The sequence below is a fragment of the Peromyscus californicus genome, unplaced genomic scaffold (genome assembly GCF_007827085.1).
Source record: "Peromyscus californicus insignis strain IS unplaced genomic scaffold, ASM782708v3 Scaffold_18__1_contigs__length_77618521, whole genome shotgun sequence".
In the NCBI taxonomy this organism is placed as follows: Eukaryota; Metazoa; Chordata; class Mammalia; order Rodentia; family Cricetidae; genus Peromyscus; species Peromyscus californicus.
Window position 1 is genome coordinate 36983702 of NW_026294480.1, and position 11610 is coordinate 36995311.

Below are 11610 nucleotides of genomic sequence, written 5' to 3' on the forward strand. Positions count from 1 at the left end.
TCCACCTTGGTGCTACTCAGTGGGGTGCTAATTGTATTTGGGGGGGGCAGTTTTCCTTGTGCAAACCTAGCTCGTACAAAGCAAGTCACACATTTAATGTTTCTCACGCCCAATTCTGATCTTCCGTTCCCTTTTCTCCTCCCTAACAAATTGAGGGCAGGAGTTTGCTGCCCAGACCAACAGCAATCCTACCTCTATGTGGTCTCTGTTTCATTCCATCCTCATGGAAGACTGACCTCTCAACATAGTGCCACTTTTATTTACTGGAGGTAAAATTAAAGATCAGCCCAGCTATCTGCTTAGCCATTGGTGGAACCTAGAGGTGGCTCATCTCAGAATTCTTCTGCAGGCCATTTTTCCATCCTTTCAGTTTGCCGCTGGCTTCCCCTGGAGCTTGGAAGCTGCCAGGTTGTCTTTTCAGTGACAAGTGACTCTTGGTCGTCAGCAGAGACCTGCTCTATCTCTTTGTTCCCATCAAAGTGTATCAGCCTTCCCTCATGCTCAAAGGCCCCTGTTTTTTCAACATGGCTGTTCCTATAACAACCAAACTTTGACAACAGTCTAGTTTGTGGTGACTCTTTATGTTGTATTTATTTTTTTATTATTTAAATTTTTAAAAATTCATTTTATATACCAACCACAGATCCCCTTCTCATGCCTCTTCCTGATCCCTTATGTTGTATTTCTGTCAGTTCAGACACTGATAAATCAGAAAAGAGATGGTGAAGCCTCACATCTGGAGGGCCCTTTCTGTGGCAAGCACCACCCTTTAGTTGATCGATGTTGGAGTAGTCAGGAATGATCTCAGGGAGGGGGAGGCTCATAGAGCAGTTGCTGTTTGAGGATCAAAGTTCAAATACTTCATGTATTCATAGGTGGTATTGTCACATGCTGCACCTGTAACTCCTGAGGATTTTCATTTTAACAAGACACTCGTGGGTTCTTGGCCTTGATGCCTTATTCTAAAACAAAGCTGAATCTTAGGTACCATGGCTTGGGAGTGAGGAATAACTTTAAGTTTTTATTTATGTGTGTGTGTGTGTGTGTCTCTTGGTGTATGCCATGTTTGTGCAACTACCCTTGGAAACCAGAAGAAGGCATGAGATCTCCTGGAGCTGGAGTTATAGGAGGTTCTCAGCAGCCTGATGTGGATGATGAAAACTGAACTCCGGTCCTCTGCAAGAGCGGTATGTGCTATTGACCCTGAGCCATCTTTCCAGCCAACAATTTCTATTTTTCTATGTAATAACGAAAGCCCCCATTTTATCAGATGATAGTCACATATATTTCTTCTTAATGGTATCATAACTGAAATTTATTCTGATGTAGTTTGAAGAAAACTTTATAATTTTTTTAAATTAAAAATTCTCACACCATTGTTAACATTTTAATTTATTGGTCTTGTGTAGAGCTCTCTGTAATAGTCCATCCTTCTGTCTGTGTCTGCCTATGGTCTTGGTGGTTATACCATCACTAACAGGTTTGGGGTTAGACAAGCCTGTCCTCCATTTTCAGATTCTCTCAGCCACTTCTGTAAAATCACTTTTTTGCATTTTAAAATAGCTTTTGTTGTTGTTGTGATTATTTTTAAATCCAAACTCTTATTCCACAGCACAGGCTGGCCTTGAACTTGTAATCCTCTTGACCCTAAGGCTGTAGTCATGCGTCGCTATACTCTGTGTGTGTGTGTGTGTGTGTGTGTGTGTGTGTGTGTGTGTGTGTGTGTGGTTTTTGTCTACCTCTATGTCTACTTAGCATTCTATAAATAACAGTTAAATCCATTTGTAACATATTAACTTAACAAAACATGGGTTCCTGTCAACCAAAAAGCTAAAAATGTCACCTGTTATAGCATCCGATGCCTATAGTAGAGATTTCCTCACTTTGCTTTAACTACCTACCCGTTTCCTGCAATGTATTTGAAAAGTGTCTTGATTTGTGACTTTGATCACTATGAAAACTTCACGAGACTCCATCTAAGCTGGATCATGGAATTTAGAGTGACCCAAATCTGTGTTCCTGGGCCATGGTCACTCATATATGGCTTCACAATAAATGATCTCTCTCTTTTTTTTTTTTTTTTTGAGGTGAGAATTGTGGTTTTGCATCAAGACTTTTACTGTTTCCTTGAGGTAGGTTTGTATAGCTTTTGGGATCACTCATGTTTCTTTCCCCTGTACTTGCTTATTTAGTTTTTTAGTTAGCTTTGTTACTGGCAGAATTTTTCTCTTGATACCAACTAACTGGATTTGGTAGAGGTGGGTGTTGAGACCCCCAGACTTCATCACCTGCTCTCCTACACATTGGCACATGCCACCCGTTGACACCTTCCCCACAACGCGGATGGTGACCCGAGTGCTTGAAGTCTGTAAGAGCCTGTGGTGCTGGCACAAACGCATTTCAGCTTTGTGTTGTTCTCACTTTTGGCGAGCAAATCTCAGGAAGACATAAACACAATTGTCTATTTTGACTAAATATGACTTCTTCTTAAATACTCACAATGGGACTCGTCTTCTGAGAAGTTCTTTGTAACAATTACAAAGGGGCTCAGGAGGCATGTTCAATAATGGTTTCTCTCAAATGTCAGTTATTTATTAAAAGGAAGAATAGCTGTAGAGGGATTAAAAGATATATTTTCTTTTCCAATCTATGGTCCCTTTAAAGTTCAGGGATAAATGTTCAATTGCCTCTGCCTTACCTGTATCTTTCTAAAGAACCAACAAACCTGCTCCAGAAAAAATTCAATTTCTCCCTGAAGGGGTGTAAGTGAAGACAGGGGAACTCAAATTCAGATAAGATTGCTTGACAAGCTCTCCAACAGCAGATGAAGCCAGACAAGGATTGAAATAGCTGTGGGGAGCGGCAATTGGTGCCTGGTTAATTGTGTTAGCTGTACTTGAGAGACCAGGAGGACAGAAATTGTGGCTAAGGGAGAGCTGCCTTTAAAATAGTCAGAATTATATCTCATTGTAATTATGCCTTTGCATAATTAATCTAAGAACTCAACTAGAAACCATTAAATACTTGGTATTCTCTTCTCAGGTAACTGGGGAAGATTGTGGATGAGGTCCAATGCTTTTTGTTGTTGTTGTTCTCAATTAAAACTGCATTTCTATGATTTAGGGAATTACAATATTACTAGAATAGTAGCAAAGATATCAGGGGTTAAACACACAAGTGGCCTCAGGTTTTTGCCAATTCATCTTTTGCAGTCAGCCTTGGCTAGAGATCATCACAGGACAGAAATGCTGGATATTGTGGTTCTGATGGGTAACCAGTAGCAAGTGTTAGTAAACATGGGCATTAGGTGAATCACTCAAATACTGCTGATAGTTACTCAAGAATATAGTGAAAGCAGTGTTACATCTGGAAACAAAGAATCAGAGTACTTGAGATGTGAGTTCTTTTGTTTCTTTTCTGACCCTGACAAAACTGCAGTCCTCCCAAGAAGAAATGTAACACTGTGGTCTGTGCTTTTTTAGCTAAGACATCTGTTGACCAATGTCATTATCATCTCCAAGGAACTAGCTAGGAAATCAAGTATCACCTGCCTCATATCTGGAACTTGGTGTTTGGAGCAATCTGTGTTTTGATAGACCTTTCCAGAAGAATCTGATATATTCAGGGGTGTTGTTTCACCTGTTGCTAGAATGTGGAATAAATGGATGCTGTAGCTGATTTTATTATGTTTTGCTGCTTTCACTCACAGATCAGGGACTAAATTGGATGTCAAAGACCACACTTACCTAGATGAGGGAAGGGAGGTTGGTGGAAAGGGAGATAACTCTGGGGCCGCCATCTTCCCCAATGTATGTGAGTTAATAAGTAGACAGAGCATATGCAATGCTGTGATTAGATAGTAATAGCCAATTCATTTGGAATATGCAAGGAAGCATCTACATCTTTACCAAGTGTGGCAGGGTCCTGTGCCATTGTTCCCTTTGGGGGAGGGGGCCAAGTAGGCACAGAGTCAATGACACGGACTCTGGGAGAATGTGGAAACAACAAGCTCAGTTTATTCAGGAAGAGGCAAGCCTTATATATCCTCCACCCCACTCTGGGGGAAGGTCTGATGAATATGCATCTGTTGGTGTGACATGGCTGCCTCTCATTGGTCCAGGTCATCTCCAGATCATGTCTCAGCTGCTGTTGCTAAGGCTCTTAGGCAGACCCAGGTTGGCTCTTAGAAAGTATCTTTTTTACTGGTTTGGGCCGGCTGGCCCCTCAAGCCTGTTAGGGATGAGTCATCCCACAACCAAGATCTGTGATTAAATGAGAGCTATGGTAGCTACTTCCAGAGGAGCGAGTTGGGGCCTGGGTGGTGGAGTCAAACAAGTGAGCCAATGGGCAACCTGAAGTAAATAACCAGTGCATTAGCAGCGAGGCCCTGGTCGGGCTGTGACATAGACATGATCTTACACAAGCCCCCCTCATGGTGCTGCATAGCCACCATCACCACATTTCCTCCTGGTTTGAGATTCACAGAGCAGAGGCAAGGTGCCCCTTGAGATCATCCAAATAGATTGACTACAAAAACAGAACAGGGGAACTTCTTTTGCTGCTACTGGCTCGCTAAAACGAGTATCAGTTCGCCTAAAAACTGAGTTTTTCTTCTGAGCCAGTGGTATTTCTTCCAGTGGGATTTCCTACCATCACTTGCATGCCTCTAACTTAAGTTGTAACACTCACTCCAATTCCCTCCCGTGTTCTAGCAAAGGGGAGAACCGTGGCTATCTGGGGAAAGCAGTATTAAAATGCTATTAGGAAAGGAAGCACTAGATTCAGGAGGGAAAAGCAAGAAGCCACAAACAAACAAAAAACCCTTCAAATTGAGTGGGAACATAGTTGCAATGGGTGGGATGGGAACTTGCAGGCCCGTGGTTTCTGAGCTCTGTAGTGTGTAGAGTTTCTCCTTTTGAGACTCCAATGAGGGACCCTTATTGTGACTGCAAGATGAGAATGAGAAAAGTCCATGAGGAGCAGTGGATGCCCTGAAGACCCCCTCTCATTGCCCTGATGATATTCGCTACCCTCTTTGGTGCTGTCTTCTACAGCTCCTAAATCTTAACACAGAGCATTCATGAGTTGGAAGCATGCTCAAACTCAAGCCCATGTGGAACAGACCTGTGGTGATATATTGTGTCCCCCAATATATTGTGCATCCTAATAAACTTATCTGGGGTCAGAGGACAGAACAGCCACTAGATAGACATAGAGGCCAGAAAATGGTGGCACACATTTAATCCTATCACTTGGGAGGCAGAGATCCATTCGGATCTCTGTAAGTTCAAAGCCACACTGGAAACAGCCAGGCATGGTGACTCACACCTTTAATCCCAGGAAGTGATGGCAGAAAGCAGAAAGATATATAAGGCGTGAAAATCAGAACTAGAGTCTGGTTAAGCTTTTAGGCTTTTGAGCAGCAGTTCAGCTCAGATCCATTTGGATGAGGACTCAGAAGCTTCCAGTTTGAGGAAACAGGATCAGCTGAGGAATTGGCAAGGTAAGGTGGCTGTGGCTGGTTCTGCTTCTCTGATCTTCCAGCATTCACCACGATACCTGGCTTCAGGTTTGATTTTATTAATAAGAATTTTTAAGATACGTGTTACACAGGCCAGAAGTTAATACTCCTAGCAATAGTTCTCACCAATGGCAGAGAAAAGTTGATGAATAAATACCCCCGTTTCCTTGCCCTTCAATAAGCCAACTTTCAGGTAAGTTCTCCCCCTATGTCTTAGAGGTCCCAGAACAAGGGAGATAACAGCAGAGCTGTTGCCCACAATGATAATCTGCTCATGACCACACCTGCCTCAAACATCTGTCTTCCCTGGCTTACTTCACTCCTACTAGATCACATCCCAAATATCAGTTGCACTCACATCTTCCTCTCTCCTTCTGAGAAAACTTAACCTAACATGCCTAGGTTCACTGAGAGACAGGTAATTATCAATAATAACAAAACCCCAACTTTTTGTAGAATGAGAAGACTCAGAGCTTCCTGGCCTCCCATCATTGCTTCAGGTTCTCTGGCTGGAACCAGAATCAGAGCCCTACATACCTCAGGAGTACAGTATGCGAAGGGGGCCTGGAGTCAACTTGGTAACAAGGTCTTGAAGAAACCAACGCTTAGTTCCTGTGATCTGCACACAGGTCCCTGTGATTTTTCCAGCCTTTCATTTGGTTGTCTATGCAACCCATAGCCCTTTGGTGATGTTTTAATTTATGTGTTTGATTATACATACTCCTCTTTATGCTGTCACTGCAGTGCACACTCCCTTCAGACACTTGTTTGGTTTCAATGCTTAACTCAGTCCAGTCTCTCACCATTACCACAGTAATTCTCCTATCTGGCTTTTCTCCTCCCATTCATATGGTCAAGCCATCTAGGACCCAGGAGTCCTGTTCATATGCATTGCAGCTTCTGGCTTGTTGCTAACTCTCCTAGTGCTTGATAAATCTGCTCCTCACTCTTTCCTTCACAAAAATAGGGAGGTTGACCTGAATCACTATTTCTCAATCAGGGACCAGTTAGGATGCTGGAGAAATACAAGCTGTATCATTCTTTTTTCTTTTTCAAGGACCACAGGTTCAGGAAGGCATGGGTTTGTCTCTCTAAGTTTTTCATTTGGGGTTACAAATACATCATACAAAAAGCACTGAGTATCTTATGTTTATCAGAAGCCTCACCAGACAATTCAGTGGTTCCAATGAGTCAAAATATGGAGACAGATGAATATAGTTCCTTTTGCCCAGTGCCACCAATATAATGTTTAGGGGACTGGCAGAAGTTGGATGGGTGGCCCATGTCACATTTGAGATTCATGCCGGAGATCTAGTTGTGAGAGTGAATGCTATTATCAAGAATGTGGTTGGGCTGGTGGACCCAGCAGTCAGGTGAGGAGCAAGCCATACTGCTGTGGGATGTTCTGTATGGCAAATGTGTTGCTCTGATTGGTCAATAAATAAAACACTGATTGGCCAGTGGCTAGGCAGGAAGTATAGGTGGGACTAACAGAGAGGAGAAAAGAAAGAACAGGAAGGCAGAGAGAGACACTGCCAGCCGCCACAATGAGAAACAGCATGTGAAGATGCCGGTAAGCCATGAGCCATGTGGCAAGGTATAGATTTATGGAAATGAATTAATTTAAGCTATAAGAACAGTTAGCAAGAAGCCTGCCATGGCCATACAGTTTGTAAGCAATGTAAGTCTCTGTGTTTACTTGGTTGGGTCTGAGAGGCTATGGGACTGGCCGGTGACAAAGATTTGTCCTGACTGTGGGCCAGGCAGGAAAACTCTAGCTATGCCATACTTCCCTTTTACAGGCATGAGACTTAGTGACTCATTGTCCTATTCCCACAAGCATCTGAGCAATCCTGGCAGAAGGCAGGTATCACTGCAAAATGGGCAGAGATAGATGGGTCTAGAAGATCGAAGCCCAAGAAAGGGGATCCAAGATAAAGCTTTAGAATATTTTAAAATCATGAAGGCAACGAAAACGTGGGAAAGAATGATGACCAATGAGGTTAAGGAGCTTCAAAGAGGGTATCTCTTGGAAGCTTTACTATAGCTGAAGGTCACATTCCAGCAAGAATATTGACCAATGAGGGTATGGAGCTCCCAGAACATTCTTGACATAAAGCCACAGGAACTCTGAAGGGTCAGAAAATAGCCTAGAAAATCCCTGCTTCAAAGAACCACAAAGGGCTGTTGTGAAAGGTATAAAAGTTCTTTTCAACAATGAATAAAAACCATTGCTTTAAAACATGGCATTTGGAGTGGGGAGGAATAAGGAGTGGATTTGGGAAAAATGGCAAAACTAGGGGGTTTGGTGCTTGTAAATACAGGAATTCTTTGGTATAATGACTCTTATGCCCCTTCTAGCTTAATGATTGACATTATTCTAATGCCACTTGACCTCCCCTCATTTTCAGGTTGGTCACACCTGCTCCTTTGTCTGACCCTCAGTGTTCCCCTTGGTCCCATTGGTCCAGATTGAGAATTACCTGTGTCATTTGCTGTCTGCCCATCTACCTTGGGTTTATTTGACCTTGAAAAGTCTGGTCCATGTTTTAGACCCAAATCAAGCCTTACTTGTACCATCTCTGACTGTTCCAGCCCTCTTGAGCCTCCTCTGGTGAGAGACCCAGTGGCTGGCAGGTCTTCATTACAGTTTAAGTTCAGACTGCCCTGTTTTGTATCATTCTCCTTGTCCTAAGTGGGCTGATAATGCTTTAGAAAGTAAACAAATGCCCAGACATACTTGTCCAGGGTAAGATTTGGGAAGAGATTCCGACTTTTTGATGAGTCTCATGATAATCTCCAAGAGGCATTATACCTTCCAGGGCCAGAACCACCTTTGCAAAATGGCTCTGGACAATCACTCTAAAAGCTACCACTGAGTGCCTGTCACACACCCACTGGTTAAGTGTAGGTCTTCCACTTCGTTGTATAATCTTTCCAAAATCCAGAAGTGTGGACACAAGTGTCTCCATTTTACAGATGCAGAAAGTGAGGATCCGTGACTTGCTCAAAGCTTCATGTTAGTAAAGGAATGAGATACTGACCTGGAGAACAAGAATTAAAAGTTCTTCTGGAGTCTAAGCTTTACTCTGAAAGCCTCTCAGAGCAACAACCTCCAAGTATTGTTTCCTGTATCAATCTACTTGTTTAATGAATAAAACTCTAAAGGAAAAATAATGTCAAGTTAGTGAAGACTTGGAGGGAAGTCTTGAAAGGTCAGCCACAACATAGCTGAAAATATTCTCGGAACCCACCAGGAATAGGCCATGCCGAACAGTGATCCACAGGATGGAGAAAACCAAAGTAATGCTCAGGGATGGGGATGTGCCGGGTCTGGTGAGATGGTGACGATTTTATCCAGGTGGTCTAGGAAGGTCTCAGTAAGAAACATTGAAACCAAGCCCTTGGGAAAGAGATGAGAGGAAACCACGCTGACACATGGAAAGGAAAGTTCAGGTATGGAACAGAAAGAGCAAAAGCATGGGGGTGGAGCAGGATGCCAGGTTTGTTTCCAGACCAGCCCGGGTGACAGAGTGGTTGTTGTCAAGAGGCCAACCCAGTGGGCAGAAATAGGAGATTGTGCTGGTCCTCGTGGTTTTTGTTTGTTTGTTTATTTGTTTGTTTGAGTGTGTGTGTGTGCATGAGAGGGGGGAAGAGAGAGTCACATATCTTCTGGAAACTATGACAGGTTTTTTTTTGTGTATGTGTGTTTGGAATTTTTTGATTTCCATCCTCGGGTACAGTAGGATGTCATGAAGTTCAACAACCTTGACCATGGAGGCTGCTTTTGTTTTTGTTAGAATCCATGTTAGATTGAGACCCCAGAATCATATCCGGACTCGGGATCTGAGCATAAGTAATTTATTGGGGAAGTAGAGGAAGGTGACCAATCTTGGCTTAACACCAAACCACTTACCATCACCACCTGGGAAGTCCAATAGGTTATAATCAGCTATCCCACATAAGGAGCTAAGAAGCTGGGTATTTATACACCATTCCCTGTTGGCAGTCAAGGGCTGCTTCTGGAGTGCACTGGCTTTCCAGGATGTCCAGTCAGCTCTATGGGACAGATTAACAGGGAACTCTCTGGCATACCATGTTGGTCCTGGCTGGCAGGAAGGTTCGCAGTGCTCAGAACTAAGGGAAGAGAAGTCTGTGGGAGGGCGGGGCCTGTAGGGGAACTAGACTTGCTGGCTTTGGTTTAATGCATTCAAATGTATCTTTGGCCACCTGTTAAGAGAGGGGAAACAGGAAGTGTGTCCATCCACCATCCCATCGAGGCTACTTTGGCTGGAAGAAACTCTCAAGAGTCAGTGGGAACGTGAGATGAACATACAGATCACTCACACCTACCTCTGTCTCTCTGTCTCTCTCCTCTCTCCCTCCCTCCCTGCCTCCCTTCCTTCTCTCCTTCTAAAGCAGAAGACAGCTAATGTGTAAAACACACATCAGTTTCAAACACAATTTTTTTAAAGGAACGAGAGAGAACATTTATGGCTAATTGCTATTATCAGGGTGAGGATTATATCTTGGCAAACTGCACGGGAGCTTTCATAGAGATCCTCATTAAAATCATCTGTGATTCATGGAGACTTAGTCTGGCAGATGACAGCCCTGCAATTCATACTGTCAGGGATAGCGACTACAGGGATTAGGGAAGAGCATTTCTTCTTACTATCAACCATTCCTTGCTCCCTGCTGTCCAGGATGTCGCTTCTGTAGTGAGATTTTCATAAGCAGAGAAACCCGGAAACCTCCCTCCTCCAGCATGTCTCATAGCCAAGCACTGTGCTCCAGGGAAGGTTGTCCAGCCCTCGGAAGAACCAAACAGACCTTCTCTCTGTGCCAGTCGGTTTCTGGGATCTGGCAGCTTGGAATGGGTTTGCAGAGCCTCAGAAGCTTGGCGCCCTCCTCTTTTCTCCCCACTCTTGCTGTTATCTTGTCTCATTGCTTAATGCAAATTGGTTCTTGGATTTGGTGTGGCACATTGATGTATTCTTTACATGAGGGTAGCCTTTAGGACTGGAGAAGAATTTAGTCACGTTTTAACCCAAGGCCCAAGATGGTACATTTCAAAATAACAAACACTAGCTGAATTGAAATTGACATGATAAATGTTTTGTTGCCACAAAAATCAAAGCTTCCAGCATAATTACTAGCCACAACACCCAGGTAGGTAATTCTTGCACAGTGACTTGACATTAACTTGTACAAATACTTCTAGAGAATCTACTGTACAGCAGCTACTACAAGTACTGTCTGAACACAAGGAAGACACAGTTTTGAACTCAAGGGACTCACAGTCTCATGAACAGTTGGTAGAACATGGGAAATACTAGCACCTCTGTTCACAGCCTGTTGTGGTCCTGGCTTGGCTAGGTTGTAGAAGGCTTAAGGCAAAAAGGTATAAGGTGTTGGTTAAGTTGTAGAAGGGCTATCACGAAAAAGCAGGCTTTTCACAAATCCATCAGAAACATTTATGCCAGTAGGTCACTTATGCCAAGGATCTGGAGTGTTCACCAATCAACAGCTCCCGTGTCCCAGGAACTGTTCTCTTAGCAGCTCAGGACAGGGTATCTTGAAGATGAATGACCTTTGCAGGGATTTTCCATTTGAGGGATCTGTACTACGTGGGAGTTGACTTGTCTGTATCCTGTGTCTGTAACTGGCAATTTCCCCTTGTCACAGGATTTCTTTCTAGGCTCATCCTGACATCTTCATATGTCATGGTGGTGCTGTTGGCTATGGCATTCAGGTTCAGTGTTGCTCAGAGCCAACCTCTCCCAAAGGGCAGCACAAAGGTCAGGGGCCCCCAAAGCCAAAATGTAGCCCAAAGGTTTGAACAGCTTTCTGCAGCAGCTTGTCAATTATGTTAGTCTCCACGTGAGCTAACAATTGTACCAATAACTATAAATCCAAATTTTTAGAAACAAAGGGGAGTGAAGGAGAAGGCAAGCTCAAACATTTGGTTAGAAGGAAAACACATCAATTTAGGCCAAGAAGATGGCTCAGCAGATAAGGGTGCTTGCTGCCATGGCTGACAATCTTGAGTTTGATTCCTAGAACCAATCTGGTGGAAGAAGAGAACT

General features: G+C 43.4%; 1 long non-coding RNA gene across 9 annotated transcripts in view; it reads left to right on the top strand.

Annotated features, from left to right (window-relative positions):
• The window catches only part of LOC128113502 (uncharacterized), a 303408-nt gene that overhangs the window by 91665 nt on the left and 200133 nt on the right, over positions 1-11610 (top strand). For 5 of the 9 annotated variants that reach the window (XR_008219501.1, XR_008219504.1, XR_008219503.1 and 2 more), the window contains exons 3-4: positions 1092-1187; positions 2088-2132. This is a non-coding gene — a long non-coding RNA (uncharacterized LOC128113502). The remainder of the gene's footprint in view (positions 1-1091; positions 1188-2087; positions 2133-11610) is intronic. The other 4 variants (XR_008219510.1, XR_008219506.1, XR_008219509.1 and 1 more) reach the window with 2 other exon arrangements.